The sequence below is a fragment of the Ovis canadensis genome, chromosome 1, assembly GCF_042477335.2.
Source record: "Ovis canadensis isolate MfBH-ARS-UI-01 breed Bighorn chromosome 1, ARS-UI_OviCan_v2, whole genome shotgun sequence".
Classification (NCBI taxonomy): Eukaryota; Metazoa; Chordata; class Mammalia; order Artiodactyla; family Bovidae; genus Ovis; species Ovis canadensis.
The window spans coordinates 255,457,050-255,474,595 of NC_091245.1; the positions used below are offsets into that span (position 1 = coordinate 255,457,050).

The 17,546-nt window shown below is 39.2% G+C and overlaps 1 protein-coding gene and 1 pseudogene across 2 annotated transcripts in view; both read right to left on the reverse strand.

Moving 5' to 3' along the window:
- The window catches only part of SLC35G2 (solute carrier family 35 member G2), a 38,842-nt gene that overhangs the window by 15,530 nt on the left and 5,766 nt on the right, over nucleotides 1-17,546 (reverse strand). The window lies entirely within an intron of this gene.
- On the reverse strand, nucleotides 425-1,088 carry LOC138444333 (small nuclear ribonucleoprotein Sm D1 pseudogene; annotated as a pseudogene).

The window sequence follows — 17,546 nt, forward strand, 5'->3', positions numbered from 1 at the left end:
GTGTTTTTCTTTCTGACTTACTTCACTCTGTATAATACACTCCAGTTTCATCGACCTCATTAGAACTGATTCAAATGCATTCTTTTTAATAGCTGAGTAATATTTCATGTGTGTATGTACCACAGCTTTCTTATCCATTCATCTGCCAATGGACATCTAGGTTGCTTCCATGTCCTAGCTATTGTAAACAGTATCACCATCATCTTTGACCAGCCAAGTTGACACATAAAATTAACTATCACAGTCTCAACCATTGTTTGTCCTTTATATGTACAAAAGTTCTGGCTTTTGCAAACTGCAGGAAATTCTCTGAATATGTCATGCTCTCTCATGATTCTCAATTTTTATATATGCTGTTCCTTCTTTATGGATTACTCTTTTCCTACTTTTTCTTTTTTCTTTTTTTTTTTTTTTTGTGTGTGTGTTACATTTACGTTTATTAAAAACTGCTACAAACAAACAAAGCCTGTACAAAAAACTTGCAACATCTACCCCTGTGGAACTTGTAAGCTCCAGCAACATTATCGCTTAGGACTTCACATTCCCCTGCCTTGGCCTCATAGTCTTCCTCTGTCACGTATCCGTCTTCCTGCCCCACCGTAATCCTTACTACTTTCTTGGGAGACATTATCGCCTAGGACCCCCTCTTCCTCTGCCTCTGCCTCGGCCTCGTCCTCTTCCTCGGCCTCGGCCTCTTCCTGCAACAGCTTCCCTTTTCTTAGATTTCACCTTTGGTTCCACATCCACGAGCAGTGTATCCAGAGGTAAGCTGTCTGGCAGAATAAAATACCGAATGTTATTTCCTCGAATACTCAGTGTTTCCAGCTGTACAGGTTCTCTGTTCTTCAGGATCATTTTCACTGCTTTAAGATGTGTATTCATACTGACGTCTACACCTGTGATTGTTCCATGGACCTGTGTTCCATTCTTTAATTCAATGGTTACAGTTTCGTGACTCAATTTCATCAAAAATCTCACGAGCTTCATCCTAAAGGCGCCGTCACCCTTTCCGCCCGATAGTACACGAAATCCGACCACCGAGAGCCGAGGTTGGGCGTATGAATGGCCGGAAACACTTACTCTCGGGGATCCGACGTAGAGACCGCCCCTACTTTTTCACCTGGTAAATTCCTGCTTATTTTTTAAGGCTCATCTCTGGAGATCTTCCCTAGGCCCACTTCCCACCCCCAGTCTGAGTTAGATGCCCACCAAACTGCTTCAATCATAGAATGTATTGAATACATTGAATTATAACTGTATTTTTGTCTTTCTCTTCTGCTAGACCTGTGAGGGTTTTTAACCCCACAGGTATTAAAATTAGATAATACTGATTTTTATGTTTGCAGCACCTAGCTCAGTGCTTGGCATGAGACAGGTGTTTAGTAACTGTTTGTTGAATGAATGAATGAGTGAATGAATGGACTATTTTTAATGAAGCAAATTTTGTTAAGTAGAAAATATAAGTAACACGCGTGCATGCATGCTAAGTTGCTTCAGTTGTGTCCATCTCTTTGTGACCCTATGGACTGTAGCCCGCCAGGCTCCTCTGTCCATGGGATTCTCCAGGCAAGAATACTGGAGTGGGTTGCAGTGCCCTCCTCCAGAGGATCTTCTCAACCCAGGGTCAAACCCATATATCCTATGGTTCCTGACTTGCAGGTAGATTATTTACCACTGGGCCACCAGGGAAGCCCATAAGTAACATAAACAAATGGATTTAAATGGCAAGTAACTCAAATAAGGGGCCTTATCATTAAAGTACTTTAAAGTCCTTAATAACATTTCGAGAATGATAAAACATCAAGGTGAGAAGTTTGCCTATTAAGAGAATGTGTGTATTTAGCTTCTCTGCCTCTATTTCTGCTGCTAGGTCTCCCATATTTTCTTTAATATTAAATTCTCCAGGCATAACTAGAGCTGTCCCTTAAATAATGTGTATCTACTTTTCTTAATTAAACCATTATTAGCCAGTTAGGAAGGATGTAGAGATACATATCTTTTAGCACCACCAGATTGAACTTCAGTTGCTATCTCCCTGCTTTCCAGAATATGTCTCACAGTTTGGCCCAGTCAAGTAAATCCCACCAACGAGACCACAGGAGTTCCTTAACAGAGTTCCCTGGACTTGCTCAGGACAAGCTTCACTTAGAAGCTGTTCACCACCATCAGATCTTTAAGAAAAAAAACACCACATTTTGTTTATTCCTATTTCAAAAGCAACATATTTATTGTAGAAAATGAGAAATGTGAGAAAGCAAAGAAAATGAAAACAACTCATAATCCTACCACCCAGAGATAACTACTGACCCTCCCAGACTTTTTTCTATTTATGAACATTTTTTCCCCAATGTAATGCAATATAAATACTCACTCATACATATCCAACTCTTTGTGGTCCAATGGACTGTAGCCCTCCAGGCTCCTGTGTCCATAGGATTTCCCAGGCAAAAATACTGGAGCAAGCTGCCATTTCCTACTCCAGGAGATCTTCCCGACCCAGGGATCAAACCCTGGCCTCCTGCATCTCCTGTCGCCTGCATTCATAGGTGAGTTCTTTACCACTGGGCTTCCCTTGTGGCTTTGCTGGTAAAGAATCCGCCTGCAATGCAGGAAATCTGGATTTGATCCCTGGGTTGAGAAGATCCCCTGGCGAAGAGAAAAGCTACCCACTCCAGTATTCTGGCCTGGAAAATTCCATGGACAGTCCATGGGGTCACAAAGAGTTGGACACAACTGAGCAACTTTCGCTCACTTCACTTTCACTTTACCACTAATGCCACCTGGGAACAAAAGTGGTATCAAACACTATATCCTATTTTATAACTTCCCCCTTACTTATCAATACATTGTAAACATTTTTCTATGTCATTAAATATCATTTTTAATGGCCAGTTACTATGTACCCAATATTGGGTTCTGAACACAATAGGTCAGTCATTAACTTCAGCTTTATGACAGCTGAAAGGCAAATGAGATGACCAATTGCTGCTGATCTTTTATGCAGGGATAGATCTATAACCATCCCAGGAAAAGGCACAGATAACAATGTTGAAGTTTTCTCACTGAGTATAAATGAGGAAACAGTTTTTGATGGCCAGGGGAAGATTGTGAAAGAATAAATAGGAGATAAGTCAAGAGGATTCATGTTTCTCTCTTTGTTCCCTGTACAAATGTCATCTATGGAGAGAAACTGACTGAGACAAGTAGTGAAATAAAGTGTCTTCATTCATTTTTTGTGTTTATTTAGGATCAATACACTGTTTGGTTTTGAAAAACTTTGAGGTAACCATCCAATTAGAGTTAAAGGAAAAATGAAACCACAGGAAATATCAAGCACAGACACTTCCAAGCATCTGGGAAGTACTCTTTTGGATTGCTTGGTCCTGATACAGTTCTAGGTTCTCTAATTATAAGGATATGTTTATTTAGCCTCTATTCTGTGGCAGGCATATAGTAAGAACTTTACCATTTAAAGGTCAAGTAAGTTCTGTGAAGTAGGTTATAATCTCTATTCTGTACATAAGGAAATAGGTTCTGAGAGATTGGATAATTTGCCAGTTAGTGGGTGACATAACTAGTTAATGCTAGAGACAAGATTCATATCAAGGTCTGCCTTCCAAAGCCCTTTCCTCTATGTTACTCTATTAAGTAACCATTCATGGTAGGCAGAGTAATGCCCCCCACCTCATCCTAACTGCCAAAACATTACCTTATATGACAAAGGGGAATTAAAGTTGCCGATGGAGTTAAAGTTGTTAATCAATTGACCTTAAAATAGGGAGAGCATCCTGGATTATCTAATCGGGCCCATTGTAATCACAAGTGTCCTTAAAAGTGGAAGACAGAGACAGAGAAGATGTGTCAACAGAGGCTAAGTCAGAGTGATGCAATGTGAGGACTCAGCCTGCTGTTGCTAACACTGGAGATAGAAGGCAATCATGAACCAAGAGATATGGGCAGCCTCCAGAAGCTAGAAAAGGCAAGGAAGTGAATCCTTCCCTAGAACATCCAGAAAGGGATATACCCTGCCAACACCTGGGTTAAGCCCAGTGACACCTGAACTGGACCTCTGACTCACAGAACTGCCAGATAATAAATTCATGTTGTTTTAAGCCACCGAGTTTGTGGTACTTTGTTACAGCAGCAAACAGGAAACTCATACACCATCATTTTGTGGATATCTAAAGATCAGATTTGTATTCTTAGAGAGAAGACCCACACACTTAGTTGTTGTTGTTCAGTTGCTACTTCCTGCATGTAAATCCATGATTTTCCCCAGAAAAGAATTCTTAAGATCTAGAAAAGTGTTGGAGGAGACTACAAAGTTCTGGGTCAAGTGACATGGACAAGATTATTTTAACCTGAGATAGAAAAATATCTACTATCTATTTACTACTATGGCTTGCTTACTCCCGTGATCCTGTTTGAGACATCTGCTTTTAAGAACCTCATGGATCATCTAGGGAAAAAAGTGAATTATGAAACACCTCTCAAGGGCTGAGTAAACTGCCTTGTTGGATGTACTCATTAAATACTGAGTCAGAACTTAGGCTGGATACCACAGATAGGACTTTGGAGTAATAAACAGTGCTGGACAACAGGTCTACCAATTCTCGAGGCAGAAGATCTGAACCTGAATTCTACTTCTATTACTTTCTACCTGTGCATTTATAGTGTAATCTTTCTAAACATCCATTTTTTTCATCAAGATGGGCTGATATTACCAGCTTGGAAAGGTTTTTAATAAGGACTTAATAAAAAGATAGATCTAAAGCATCTAGAACAAGGAATTCCCTGGTGGTGCAGTGGATAGGAATCTGCCTGCCAATGCAGGGACATGAGTTCAATCCCTGGTCCAGGAAGATTCCACATGCCGCAGAGCAACTGAGCCTATGCACCACAATTACTGAGCCTGTGCTCTAGAGCCAGTAAGCCACAAATACTGAGCCTGCATGCTGCAACTGGTGAAGCCCATTTGCATAGAGCCTGTGCTCTGGTGACAAGAGAAGCCACCACAGTGAGAAGCCCATGCACTGCAACTAGAGAAAGCTGGCACACAGCAACAAAGACCTTTCACAACCAGAAACAAACAAATAAAATTTTTTTAAGCATCTAGAACAATACCTGGCACATAGCAGCCAATAACTATTAGCTTACTTCCTTCATGTTACTGAAATGTTGTAAAGGTTTTTTTTTTTTTTTTTTTTTTTTACCAGCAGAGAGGAAATGCTTGTTTTCCTCTATGATCTGTTTTTATTGCAAGAAGGCTTATAGTTTATAAATTTCTAGATTAGGAACTTTTTTTAAAGGATGTAAACATTCATTCTAGGAAATGTGCCTGGAGGCCCATATTGAAATCTGCTCCTCCATCCCTTCCAATGATTTCAGAGGCTTCTGATCCCTTGTGTTGTACCTCTTACTGATTCAAAGAGCTAGAGTGATTTTTGTTATCTGTAACTACACCCTGCCAGATACACAGACGCACTGTGTATTACACCATGTGATATGTAAAACTGAATCCTGTCAGTCAAGGAACCTCTTCTGCTCATTCTGCTTTTAACAACATAGATGCTAACAAAGCATTAATGTTTTAGAATTTATGGAAGACTATTCACTCATACATAATGCCAATCTAATGAACCAAAGGCTGAAGATAATGCTGGTGATCCCTTCCAATAATCTTAAATTGCCATTAACTCTTTACTTGGTGAGACAGGGTGGTAAACAATAATAATTCATGGTAGACAATTACCTAACATTTTGTTCCTCATGTAGTTATTTTTTGGGGAAAATGGCCTACAATTTATCAAGAAAGCTAGAACAGATTTTTGAAAGAATCAACCAGGATTGGTATGGAGTAATAATAACATAAGATTTTCATAAAGATAGGTAGACAGCACTTTGAGCTCCTACTGCAGAAATACATGTTAATTGTGGTAAATAAGAATTTAGGACTGCTAATTAGGACAGAATCCAAAAAATTCCTTCAATTCATCTTCCACTGTTGTTAGAAACCTTTGAAATTTAATGTGGACTACTTAATTCTCTGTAAATGCAATTATCAAAATGAGTTTCTTACAACTTCCTTACACATTCTGTCTACTCTGTCAACCACTTCACAAATCTTCTTGTAGGCCCAGCTAGCAAATTTCAGGCAAGTATTAAAAGTTACTCAATCCTCTGATGTTTTAAAAAGAGCTATTTCTGAGAGGACTCAGAGACACAGAGAAGTCAGAAGTCATCACAGTATGACTCCATCTCCTCCCACATCCATGCTAGGCAGGACTTGTCAGTACATCTCAAGTTTTCTGGGTTGTGCACAGCCCAATGTAGCTCCTTTAATCTGCCATGTCCACTTTGTCAACAGATCCAGGCACTATTTAAAGGGAACTTGCCAAGTCACAATCTCCTTTGTAGCCTGTAAGTTCCATGAAAGCAAGAGAGTTCTCATCCATATTTGTATTAATAGCACACAAAACACACTGAACAAATGCAGGTTGAACAAAAATACTCAGTTCTGAACTACCTTCTGTAGCTGCTCCTTGAACTCTGTCCCAGTCTGCTATCAGTTTTCACAGGCTCTGATGTTCAGTCTCCCATTTCTCTCCTGGTTTCACCTTTGAGATTGTCCTCGCACTGTTATCTTTGCCACTTGGCTAGAGTTCTGACTTTCTGTGTTAGAAATATTGGTTCCAGATCCATGAGGAACCCTTTTCCTGGTGCCCAAAAGGTTGGGGACCACTGGTCTCAGTGATCTAAGAAGTACTGCGCTCTGCTGGGCTATGAGAAAGCTAGAGCAAGGCCGGAGGATGTTGCTGGGCTGTGTCAGTCTGGGTTATAGAGAGGAGACAATTACAGCTAAAGGGCTTGGAGATAAGGTGAGGTGGGGAGAGAGATCTAGCAGGGTGGATATGAGAGCAGGAGAGGTAGGAAGGAGAAGTGGAGAGATGCACCAAACAGGAAGCCTAGCACTCGTTTGACCTGGAGATTCAGCTAACAGTTCTAGGGCAGAAAGTTAGGAAAGAGACAGCTAGGGGCTGTCAGCTGTGTAGGAGCTGCCAGGAGTCAACTCTGGGAGGGGAAAAGACTGAGAAAAAAGAAATAATTAAATGTAGAGGTGCAAAATGTGGGAAAGAGAAAGGGGTGAAAGAGGGGAGGTAAGGATGAGAGCTATCAGTCTGGTTGTGTGTGCTAAGTCGCTTCAGTCATGTCCGACTCTTTGTGACCCCCATGGACTATAGCCCGCCAGGCTCTTCTGTGAATGGGATTTCCCAAGTAAGAATACTGGAGTGGGTTCCCATTTCCTCCGCCAGATCAGTCTGGTTAGAGCTGGGCTAAACATTCTATTTTGCCCATCAGCTTGGAAATTCTGGGCATTCAGTTGCTGTGTAGGCAAAATTGAAGTGAGAAGCCTGTCTCTTCTGTACTGAAATGACTTGGGTAGATTCTAATGAACTGTGTATATCAGGAAAGGGAAAGGTTAACTGAGATTAACCTGAAAAACAGCCTCATGTGGCAGTTTTCAAACAAGCAGGTTGACTTGGCTTGTGTGAAGGTGATGATGCCTGATCTGAAAAAGAGCAATATATGTTGTACCATTTTAAAATCCATTCTGGCACACTGTGATGAATGTGTCAGCTGGCAGCTAAGAACTTGCTGAAATGCAAAGTCTCTCACCATTTATAATCGACACTCCCCTTCTAGGAAAGAGCCGGTCTCATCTCTGAAGCAGTGGACTTATCAATTTGCATAAAATCTGCCATTCTCAATGAACACATATTTATCATCTACCACTTACTTTCCTACTGTCTTAAAAAAAAAAAAAAAAAAAAAAAACAGAATTAGCTTGCAGTGAATCAGCACCTTTAAATTCAGCCATGCTGGGTGAATCGGTCAAGAGTGGCAGGAAGCCATTGCTGGAAGGGGGAGGGAAAGGAATAACATGATCCTTTTCTGTTTCCATCATCTTTTTTTGTATGTATCCAAGTGGTTAAATCACTAAGTAGGTTAGATGTTAAATGTACAATAGATTACTGTGCTGTTCTGATATCTTGTTAAAGTTGAACTTGTCGGTTGTTTATTCTTTACCTAACCTGTTTTTGCCTGGAGAATCCCAGGGACAGGGGAGCCTGGTGGGCTGCCGTCCATGGGGTCGCACAGAGTCAGACACGACTGAAGCGACTTAGAAGCAGCAGCAGCAGCAGCAACTGTTATGAAAGATGATCAAATAACCCAACTGAGTACAAAGAAAGCTGCCAATCCCCCAGGTCTTAACACCAGTCCCTGAACAAAAATGGAATACCCAGGATCAACAGTCTACTCTCAAATCCCACAAACACTACATATACCACCTGCTCACATTTGCCCTGTTCTTGCTGCTGTTTACCCATGAGAAAGCCAAAATTCAAGCCTGAATTTTCTTTTGAAGCCAAGACTTATGGAAATGCCAAATGAATCAGTTCAAAATTTTACACATTTGGTTTCATTTAATTTATTCTTCATGCTATAGGCATCACTTGATGACATTACAACTCCATCACATCTCTCCATACATCTTATTAAACTGAAATAACATAAAGCAATAGAAAAAATGGTGACCAGATGCCATCTTGTTTCAGACCAAACTATGTCAGATTTTGAATGAAACTTGACAACATCTGGTTGCTTAGATGGCATACATGGATTTATCAAAGTTATTTCATGGAACTTCTCTGGTGGTCCAGTGCTTAGGGAATATGCCTTGCAATGCAGGGGATGTGGGTTCTCCCTCTGATCCAGGATCTAAGATTCCACATGCAGCTAAGCCTGCACACTGCAAATACTGAAGCCCACACGCCACAACTAAAGAGTTTGTGTGCCACAATGAAAGATCCCGCATGATGCAATGAAGATCCTGCATGTTACAACTAACACCCAACACAGCTAAATAGATAAATATTTTTATAAATAAAGTTGTTCGATTCCTTTAATGTCATTTAGAGAATGCACACAAATATATGATGCTACTGCAAAGCTGAAGAGACTCTATAAAGTCCCATCATTGGCAGGGACACTGTATATGAAAGAAAAGCATAGTATAACCCATCTCATCAAGAGTTAATTTTACCAGCAGCATGTACGAAAATTTAGAATGTGTGAAGTCTTTGACCCAGCAGTCCTATTTCCAAGAATATATCCAAAGGAGATCACTAGTAAAGTACATAAAGATGGCAAGCAAGGACACTCATCATGGCTTTCTTTACACAGTGAAAAATGGAAAATAACTTTATTGTCCTTTAATGAGGGACCTGTTGAACAAAAAATCAATGCAGTATTATGCAGTCATCAAAAACGATAAAGTATCTGTACACATATATTAACAGAAAAAATCTTCATGTCACCTGCATGCGTGCTAAGTTGCTTCAGTCATGTCCAATTCTTTGCGACCCTATGGACTATAGCCTGCCAGGCTCCTGGGTCCATGGCATTCTCCAGGCAAGAATACTGGAGTGGGTTGCCATGCCCTCCTCCAGGAAATCTTTCCAGTGCAGGGATCAAACCTCGAACTCACATCTCCCGTGTTTCCTGCATTGGCAGGCAGGTTCTTTATCACCAGCACCGCTTGGGAAGCCCTAGCGCCACCTAGAAAGCCCCTTCATGTCACAATGCTAAGTAAAAAGAAAGGTACAAAACATACAAAAAAGCATTCATCCTATGACTCTATATAAAACAATTTGTATCTAGACTTTGGATGGTGAAATTTCAATTATTCAACACTTTCTTCTATTTACTTTTTAGTTTTATTTTCCATATAAGCCACGTATCTACTTTAAAATCAGGAAAAAAAAAAAAAAAAGCTACTTTCATCATAGGGAATATAATCAGTATTCCGTGTTTCAGTCAGACCAGAAGTCACCCAGGAAGCCAAATGTAGCTCTTACATTTCTATGCCTTCTGTTACAAGGAAAACTGCATATAAACAGACCATATTACAAAGGGAAACTGGATAAATGGTGTCTAGAACCCAAACCGAAACGGAGGTGAAATACTACATGAACTAAAGTGGATGCCTTTATTATACAGTGTTCAAAAGAATTGATTCACTGTGCATGTGTACATGTATTACTATATTTTCATGACTAACAAAAAAAAATAACATGGATTCCAAATAGCAAAGAATATAATCATCACTGGTTTTTCTTACATAAGTTACCACTCTATAAATCTCCATGTTAATGTGGAAAAATCTAACCTGAACAGATGGATCTCATGCTGTTTTCTAAAACATGAACAGATTTCTGATCTTCTGGACCAGGAAATGAAGTTAGCACTATAACAGCAGACACCATCATCCAGCTCCTAGCATTTTAATTTAAGGAACTGCTAATAAAAGCAATATTCCCTCTTTAGAAATAACAGCACTGCGATATGTTTGTCTTAATGGAATGTGCTCTTGATACAGAAACAAAACATGGTGGAGACCTGTTGCAGTGGAGGGGCTGGCTGACTGACCACTGAACTGCACTAGTTTTGGAGAATCCCCTCACTGTGGTTCTTGGCAGGTACCACCATTCGGCTGCCTCCATCCTTCATTCTTCAAGTTACCCTTGGAAGGCACAGTCCTGAAAGCTGCCACTCTGCCCGCTTAAATCTTCATCTCATTAGCCAAAGGGCCCCTTTTCCTTGAGTATATCTTCACAGCAGCAGCTTCACAATAGACACTCTTGGGGTGGAGAACTCCCAGTCAAGCAATTAAGCAACTTTGCACATTTTTTCCTGCGTCACCACTTTCTAGCTGTGTAACTTAAGGCTGTGAAGAGGCTGGTAGAGGAAGCAAGACTGAGCATGAGGAAGAATTGTGGCCAAGGTGATTGCACATGAGGTCAGGATATTGGTTATATAAAGAGAGAATAAACAAATATTATAGTTAAACATATTGAGGATAATGAGAACCAAATTTCTCACCATCAGAGAAGGAAGATATAAATAGAAAAAAGGTGAAGACTAGAATTAACACTGTGGTACTGGAGTGCAGTTTAAGCTATTAAACTAATTTTAATATAAATAGATTAATAAGTATAGATGTGTATGTGTACTTATGAGTTCCCCAGTTCTGTCAGCTAAGATGGCCATTGTTCTTGTTTAGTTGATAAATCATGTCCAGCTCTGTGACCCCATGGACTGTAGCCCCCCAGGCTCCTCTGTCCATGGAATTTCGCAGGCAAGAATTCTGGAGTAGGTAGCCATTCCCTTCTTTATGGGATCTTTCTCCTTCATTGGCAGGTGGGATTCTTTACTACTGAACCACTAGGGAAGCCTAAGATGGCCCTAAAGTAGCCTAAAGTAATGATACTCCAGTAGCAATGACCACACCTAGCACCCAGATCTTGCATTCTCTACTAAAAGAAAGCAGGGCTCTTTGGAAAAATATCTTTTGAAATGACTGAAATGGCAGGGACAGGAAAAGTATAAGATGAATCTGAAACATCTTACACTAGAAAGTACTCAGATAATAGAGATTTCAAAGCAACACAAGAAACAACTTGAATGGGATTCAAATGACCAAATCTGTAATAATTTCAGCATCAAAGTCCATAATGAGTGTAATCCACTGAACACAATAGAAATCCACAAGCCAAATTGATGTAAATAAATGAATACATAAATAAAGAGAAAACTCCCTTACAATAGAATACCAACTAGTAAAAGTAAAATAAATGGGGAATTCCCTGGTGGTCATGTGGTTAGGACTCCACCTGGGGTTCACTCTCTGGTCTTGAGGAGTTAAGACCCCACAGGCCACATGGCAAGGCCAAAGAAAACAAAAAAGGTAAAATGAATTGGAAAAATTTCCCTTTGGCAATCATCATAATAATTATTTAGGCAAAAATCATCATAAATGACTGAAAGTTTGTTGAAGAATAGGATGACATAGTCTCAAAGTATCTCCCCACAAAATGCTTATTAATTACAAAGGGAAGGCTTCCTTCACGGCTCAGGGGTAAAGAATCCTCCTGCCAATACAGGAGACACCAGTTTGATCCCTGGTCCGGGAAGATTCCACGTGCTGCAGAGCAACTAAGCCTGTGCACCACATCTATTGAGCCTGTGCTCTGGAACCGAGGAGCCACAACTGCTGAGCCCATGTGCCGCAACCACTGAAGCTGTTCCTTGTGGGCAATGATGCTCCTTAATTCCACTCATGTTTAAACATCTGGATTTCCTGCTGTAACATCTGTTGCCATCTATAGCTAGAATGAGCTGTTGTCTTAGAACCTAGTACATTTAAGAACAAATGTTTGTATAAATTAATAAGTAATCATAGAGTAGCTCCTCTTTAGTTTTTCTTAGCCATTTCTACCTTAGCTATGAGATCTGCATAAATCCAACCCAGAATCCTGCCGAAGTGTGTTCTTAAGTCTTTGTTCTAAACTGAATTCTGTGGTACTTGGAATTAAATGAATTCATTTGAAATGGCAAAAAAAAAAAAAGACAAATCAATATTGTGTCTCTTAATAAGATCCACTGAAAACACACAATATCATGTCTATAATTTTCCTGCCAAAAATGTATAACTATGCCAAAAATGCATAACTTGCCTCAGACTAACCTAAATAATCCTAAATGAGGAACATTCTACCAAATGAATGGTCTGAACTTCCAAAAATGTCAAAGTCACTAACAACAAGGAAGAAATGAAGAACTATCACAGAGTAAAGATTGAAGGTACATAACTAAATGCAATTACAACCCTGGATTTTATTCTAGACAAGAAATAAAAAATATTTTTCCAAAAAGGAAATTACTGGGACAAATACTGAATGAGATCTGTGGATTCAATGCAGAATTAGGTGTTAAGTTCCTCATTTTGGTGATAATTCTGTGGTTATACAGGAGTGTGTCTTATCTTTAAGGAAGACACTTAAGTAGGGGTAATTAGGCATCACATTTGCAACTTATTTTCAGTTGGTTCAGGAAAAAAAAAGTGAATGAATGACAAAGAAAACATGGAAAAATGTTTATCATTGGAGAACTTGGGGTGAAGTTTACATGAGAATTAGCTTTTACCCCAAGAGTTCGTTGGACTATGCATGAAACTTTACTATAAATTTGAAATTATTTATAAATAAAATATGAAAAAATATATTGGGGATAACATAAGAGTTTTTGGAAGAAGTACATGAGTTAATACATATGAGGTGCTTAAAACATAGCTAGGTATACAGTACCTGTAAAGAAGGCTGAGCATTGAAGAATTGATGCTTTCAAACTGTGGTGCTGGAGAAGACTCTTGAGAGTCCCATGGACAGCAAGGAAATTAAACCAGTTAATCCTAAAGGAAATCAACCCTGAATATTCATTGGAGAGACTGATGCTGAAGCTGAAGTTCCAATATTTTGGCCACCTGATGCGAAGAGCCAACTCTTTGGAAAAGACCCTGATGCTGTGAAAGGTTGAGGGCAAGAGAAGAAGGGAACAACAGAGGAGATTTTTGGATGGCGTCATTGATTCAGTAGACATGAGTTTGAGCAAACTCCAGGAGATAAAGAAGGACAAGGATGCCTGGTGTGCTGCAGTTCATGGGTTGCAAAGAGTCGGACACAATTTAGCAACTAAACAGCAACAACAAGGTACACAGTAAGTGTTAAATAAATGTTAGTGATAAAGATGGTAGTAGTAATGAATACCTGAACTTTACACCACAATTCATCTGAATCAGAACAAGTTGACTGTGGCTCACTTGTTTTCTCTTTTCAGATTTAATTTTGAGATTGAAAGAACATTTATTTGTATTTGAGATGCTAACACCATCACTAAACTTTTTATTGAAATTTAAGCATACAGTGTACATGTAGGATAATATTTTATAAACTGTTGTCCTCAAGTAAAAAAAGATGTTAGTAAAATATTTTAAATAATCAAGATCAAGCTTTTGAAAAGTCATTTTCATCTTTCATTAATTTAGGCAATATGGTGATAATGAGATTATATGATCTGTACATAAATACTTATATATCTTTATCCATATACAATATATAAATTAACGTATATATTTATTATAAGGCAGTCATATACAACATTATAATAATACACATAGAATTGTATGAGACGATGAGAGTTGAAAAAGTCTTTGGGGGTCATCTACTCCAATTCCTTTAATAGCAACTATAACCCCTATAGCATCTGCAACAAATAGTACAGTTTCTGTTTGAACCTACTTATTCCTTTTGAAGGCAGTCACCTGGGAATCATTCTGGTTGTTAGAAAATTGTTCTTTAACATTCAGTCAAAATCTCTCTATCTATAATTTCCAGAGTCTGTTCCTACATATTAGCTCTGGGGTCACTAATTATTTCTCTTCCACAGGAAATTTCAGTATCAGGAACTTTTCTACCCTCCCCATCCCAGGTCTCCCATCAGGAGTTTTCTCTTCTCCAGACTGAAAATCTCCTCTTTTTTTAATTACTCCACATATTATCATGATTTTCTTCTCACCGTATTAGCCACCCCAGTTTCTATGATCTCGCCTATTCAGGAGATTCTATTTCTATGAGGGGAGCCTGAGGTCACACCAGCTATGCTGGCATCCTCACACATTTACGGTTTTTCCTTCAGTCAATATTTACTAAATGCCTATGGTGTGGAAGGCACTGTGCTAAGATACTGTGAGAGACAAAATTAAGAAAACATATGCTCTCTCTTAAAGAACTCACACATTCATTTGGGAGAAAAGAAATATGCTAATAAGTACCAAAAATAGACACAAGTGCTGTGTATGTTAAAAGAAGGAAATTATTTAATTAAATATGTATTTGTTGTAACACTAAGTACTAGAGAACAAAGAAAAAATAATGACAGTTTCAGACTAGACCTGTTTTGGTTTGGGATAGCATAAAAATTGGTAAAAAGCAGTAAGCGTGGGATTTAAGCAACATTAAGAGAGGAATTTCCAGATTGGGAGAATTACACATCGATTCAGAAGACACAAAAAGTTTATATTTTTATCCTTTTGACCTGTGACAATGTGATCAATAAACACTTGTCCAGATTGATTTACATGCAACTTTATAGAAAGACAAATAAACTGACTACTATGCACCTAATGCTTTACATTATTATTTTACTAAATCCCACAACAACCCCAACAAGGTAGGCACTAATATTAGACTCTCTTTAAAAACAAATCAAGTGAAGATCAACAAGCTTCAGTGACTTGCCCAAAGTTACAGAGCTGCTTATGGCAGCCAGCCTTCAAATTCAGACTGTCATCTTCCAGTCCGACTTGAAGTCATCAACTACTTACTGTCCAATGAAGCAATATCCAGCAAACTCCCACCCACATTCCCATAACCTTCCTGGAGAACTACTTGGGAGAAATCTCTCACTGAACAACCTGTTCCTCCTCTGGGTTCAAGAACACTTTCTACAGAACTCTGTTACAACCCTTGGCATAAGGTATCACTGTGAATTGTTTATGTAACACTCACTCCTGATAAAGTGTTACTGCTCCAAGAACAGAGGTTATATCCTTATCTTCTTCATGGTATCCCCATACCTTAAGGCATTGCCAGACTCAACAAGTGCTGGGAGCATGGTATAGCTTGCCTGCTTTGAGTAAAGTCACCCGTTTAGCCAGAGACCCCTAATTCTGGGTCTCATTTGTTGTGTAGAGCTTTGGTTGCCACAATTCTGCAATCTAACACTATCTTCTATCTCAGCTCTAAATTAAGGGAGTCATCCAAGAAGTAATTGTGAGTATCTGGCTTCAGTCCATCCCACCCTCAGCAGCCTCATTCACCTTTGGGATCCTCGCTCCCATTTATTATTTTTTTAATTGTTTTTATTTTGGGCTGCACTGGGTCTTTGTTGCAGTGTGTGGGCTTTCTGTAATTGTGGCAAGCAGGGGCTACTATCTAGTTGTGGTGCACTGCTTCTCATTGTGGTGGCTTCTCTTGTTGCAGAGCAACAAGGGCACAAGGACTCAATAGTTGTGGTGCATGGGATTAGTTGCCCTGAGGCAAGTGGGACCTTCATGGACCACGGATGGAACCTGTGTTCCCTACATTGGCAGGTGAATTCTGAACCACTGGACCACCGGGCAAGTCCCCCACCCCCATTTAGAACAATGGCTCAGCCAGAGTTACACAGAGCCCAGAGGCAAAATAAATGGGAAATTAGATTACCTAATAGCTTTACTTTCCTTCAAGTTTTTAAAGTATAAGTCAAGGTTCAATACATGAAATACATAAATACATAAAATTCAATACATGAAATAGTGTTAAGTGCACATAAATTATTACATATGCCCATTGATCATATATAATTCAACTACAGCAGTGACTATAAGGGAAATCAGAGTAGTAAGTATTTAACATGTATAATGTTATATAGTGAAAGTGAAAGTTGCTCAGTCGTTTCTGACTCTTTGAGTCCCCATGGACTGTAGTGTATGGAATATTCTAGGCCAGAATACTGGAGTGGGTAGCCTTTCCCTTCTCCAGGGGATCTTCCCAACCCAGGAATCAAACTGGGGTCTCGTGCATTGCAGGTGGAGTCTTTACCAACTGAGCTATCAGGGAAACTCATAAAGGGCCAAAATTTTTAAGCTTTATATATATATAAAGAAAAAACTCAATGATCTCAGCTTATCTCTGATATTTCCCTAAGTAGATGGGGATTTCCTGTGTCCAGACTAGAAGGTAGATGGATGAAAAGTGAGAATGGAGAGGCCCTGGAGTGGGTATCATTCTCCTTCCAACACCCAAGCCAGTGATCAGCACACAGTGACTTTTAAACAATACTTTGGTTACTTAGAGAATCAACTGTTAAGGACAGAATGGCAAAAGAAAAACAAAGACAACTGTGATGATGGAAAAGGTTACTGTGCCTGATTTTATAGTAAAAATAATGCCAGAGAAACATGAAATAAGAAAGAGCAGCGGCACGTAACATCCTGGAACCATGACTTACCACAGTGTTTAAGAATATCATCCATATTTCCTTGCAGAGGCAAAGTGACCTCTACAAGGAAAGTGAGACAAGACACTCATCACCAATGAAATGTTTGAAAGTGCTCAAAAAAGAGAGTTTGGTTAGAATACAATTAACACCATCATCATTTTCCCCATCAACAAATTCCAACCTCAAACTGGAAAATTAGATTGCTATTCAGTTCACCAAGATGTAAAGACTCCTAGAGCACCTACTAATTGGGAATGAACTAGTCCTCATGAAGACCAGCACAAACTGTCAGATTGCTAGACAGGCCAACAATTGCTATGATCAGCTAAAAGATCTGTGTGGATAGCAGTACTATCCAACTTAAAAGTCACTATGGATAAACAACGAGGTCCTAATGTATATCATGGGGAACTATATTCAATATCCTGTGATAAACCATAAAGGAAAAGACTATTTTTAAAAAGAATGTATATATGTGTGTAACTGAGTCACTTTGCTGTATAGCAGAGACTGGCACAACATTGTAAATCAACTATACTTCAATTAAAAAAAGTTACTGGGGAATTTAGCCATCCATTTGAATTAAAATATTGTGAAAATTAATT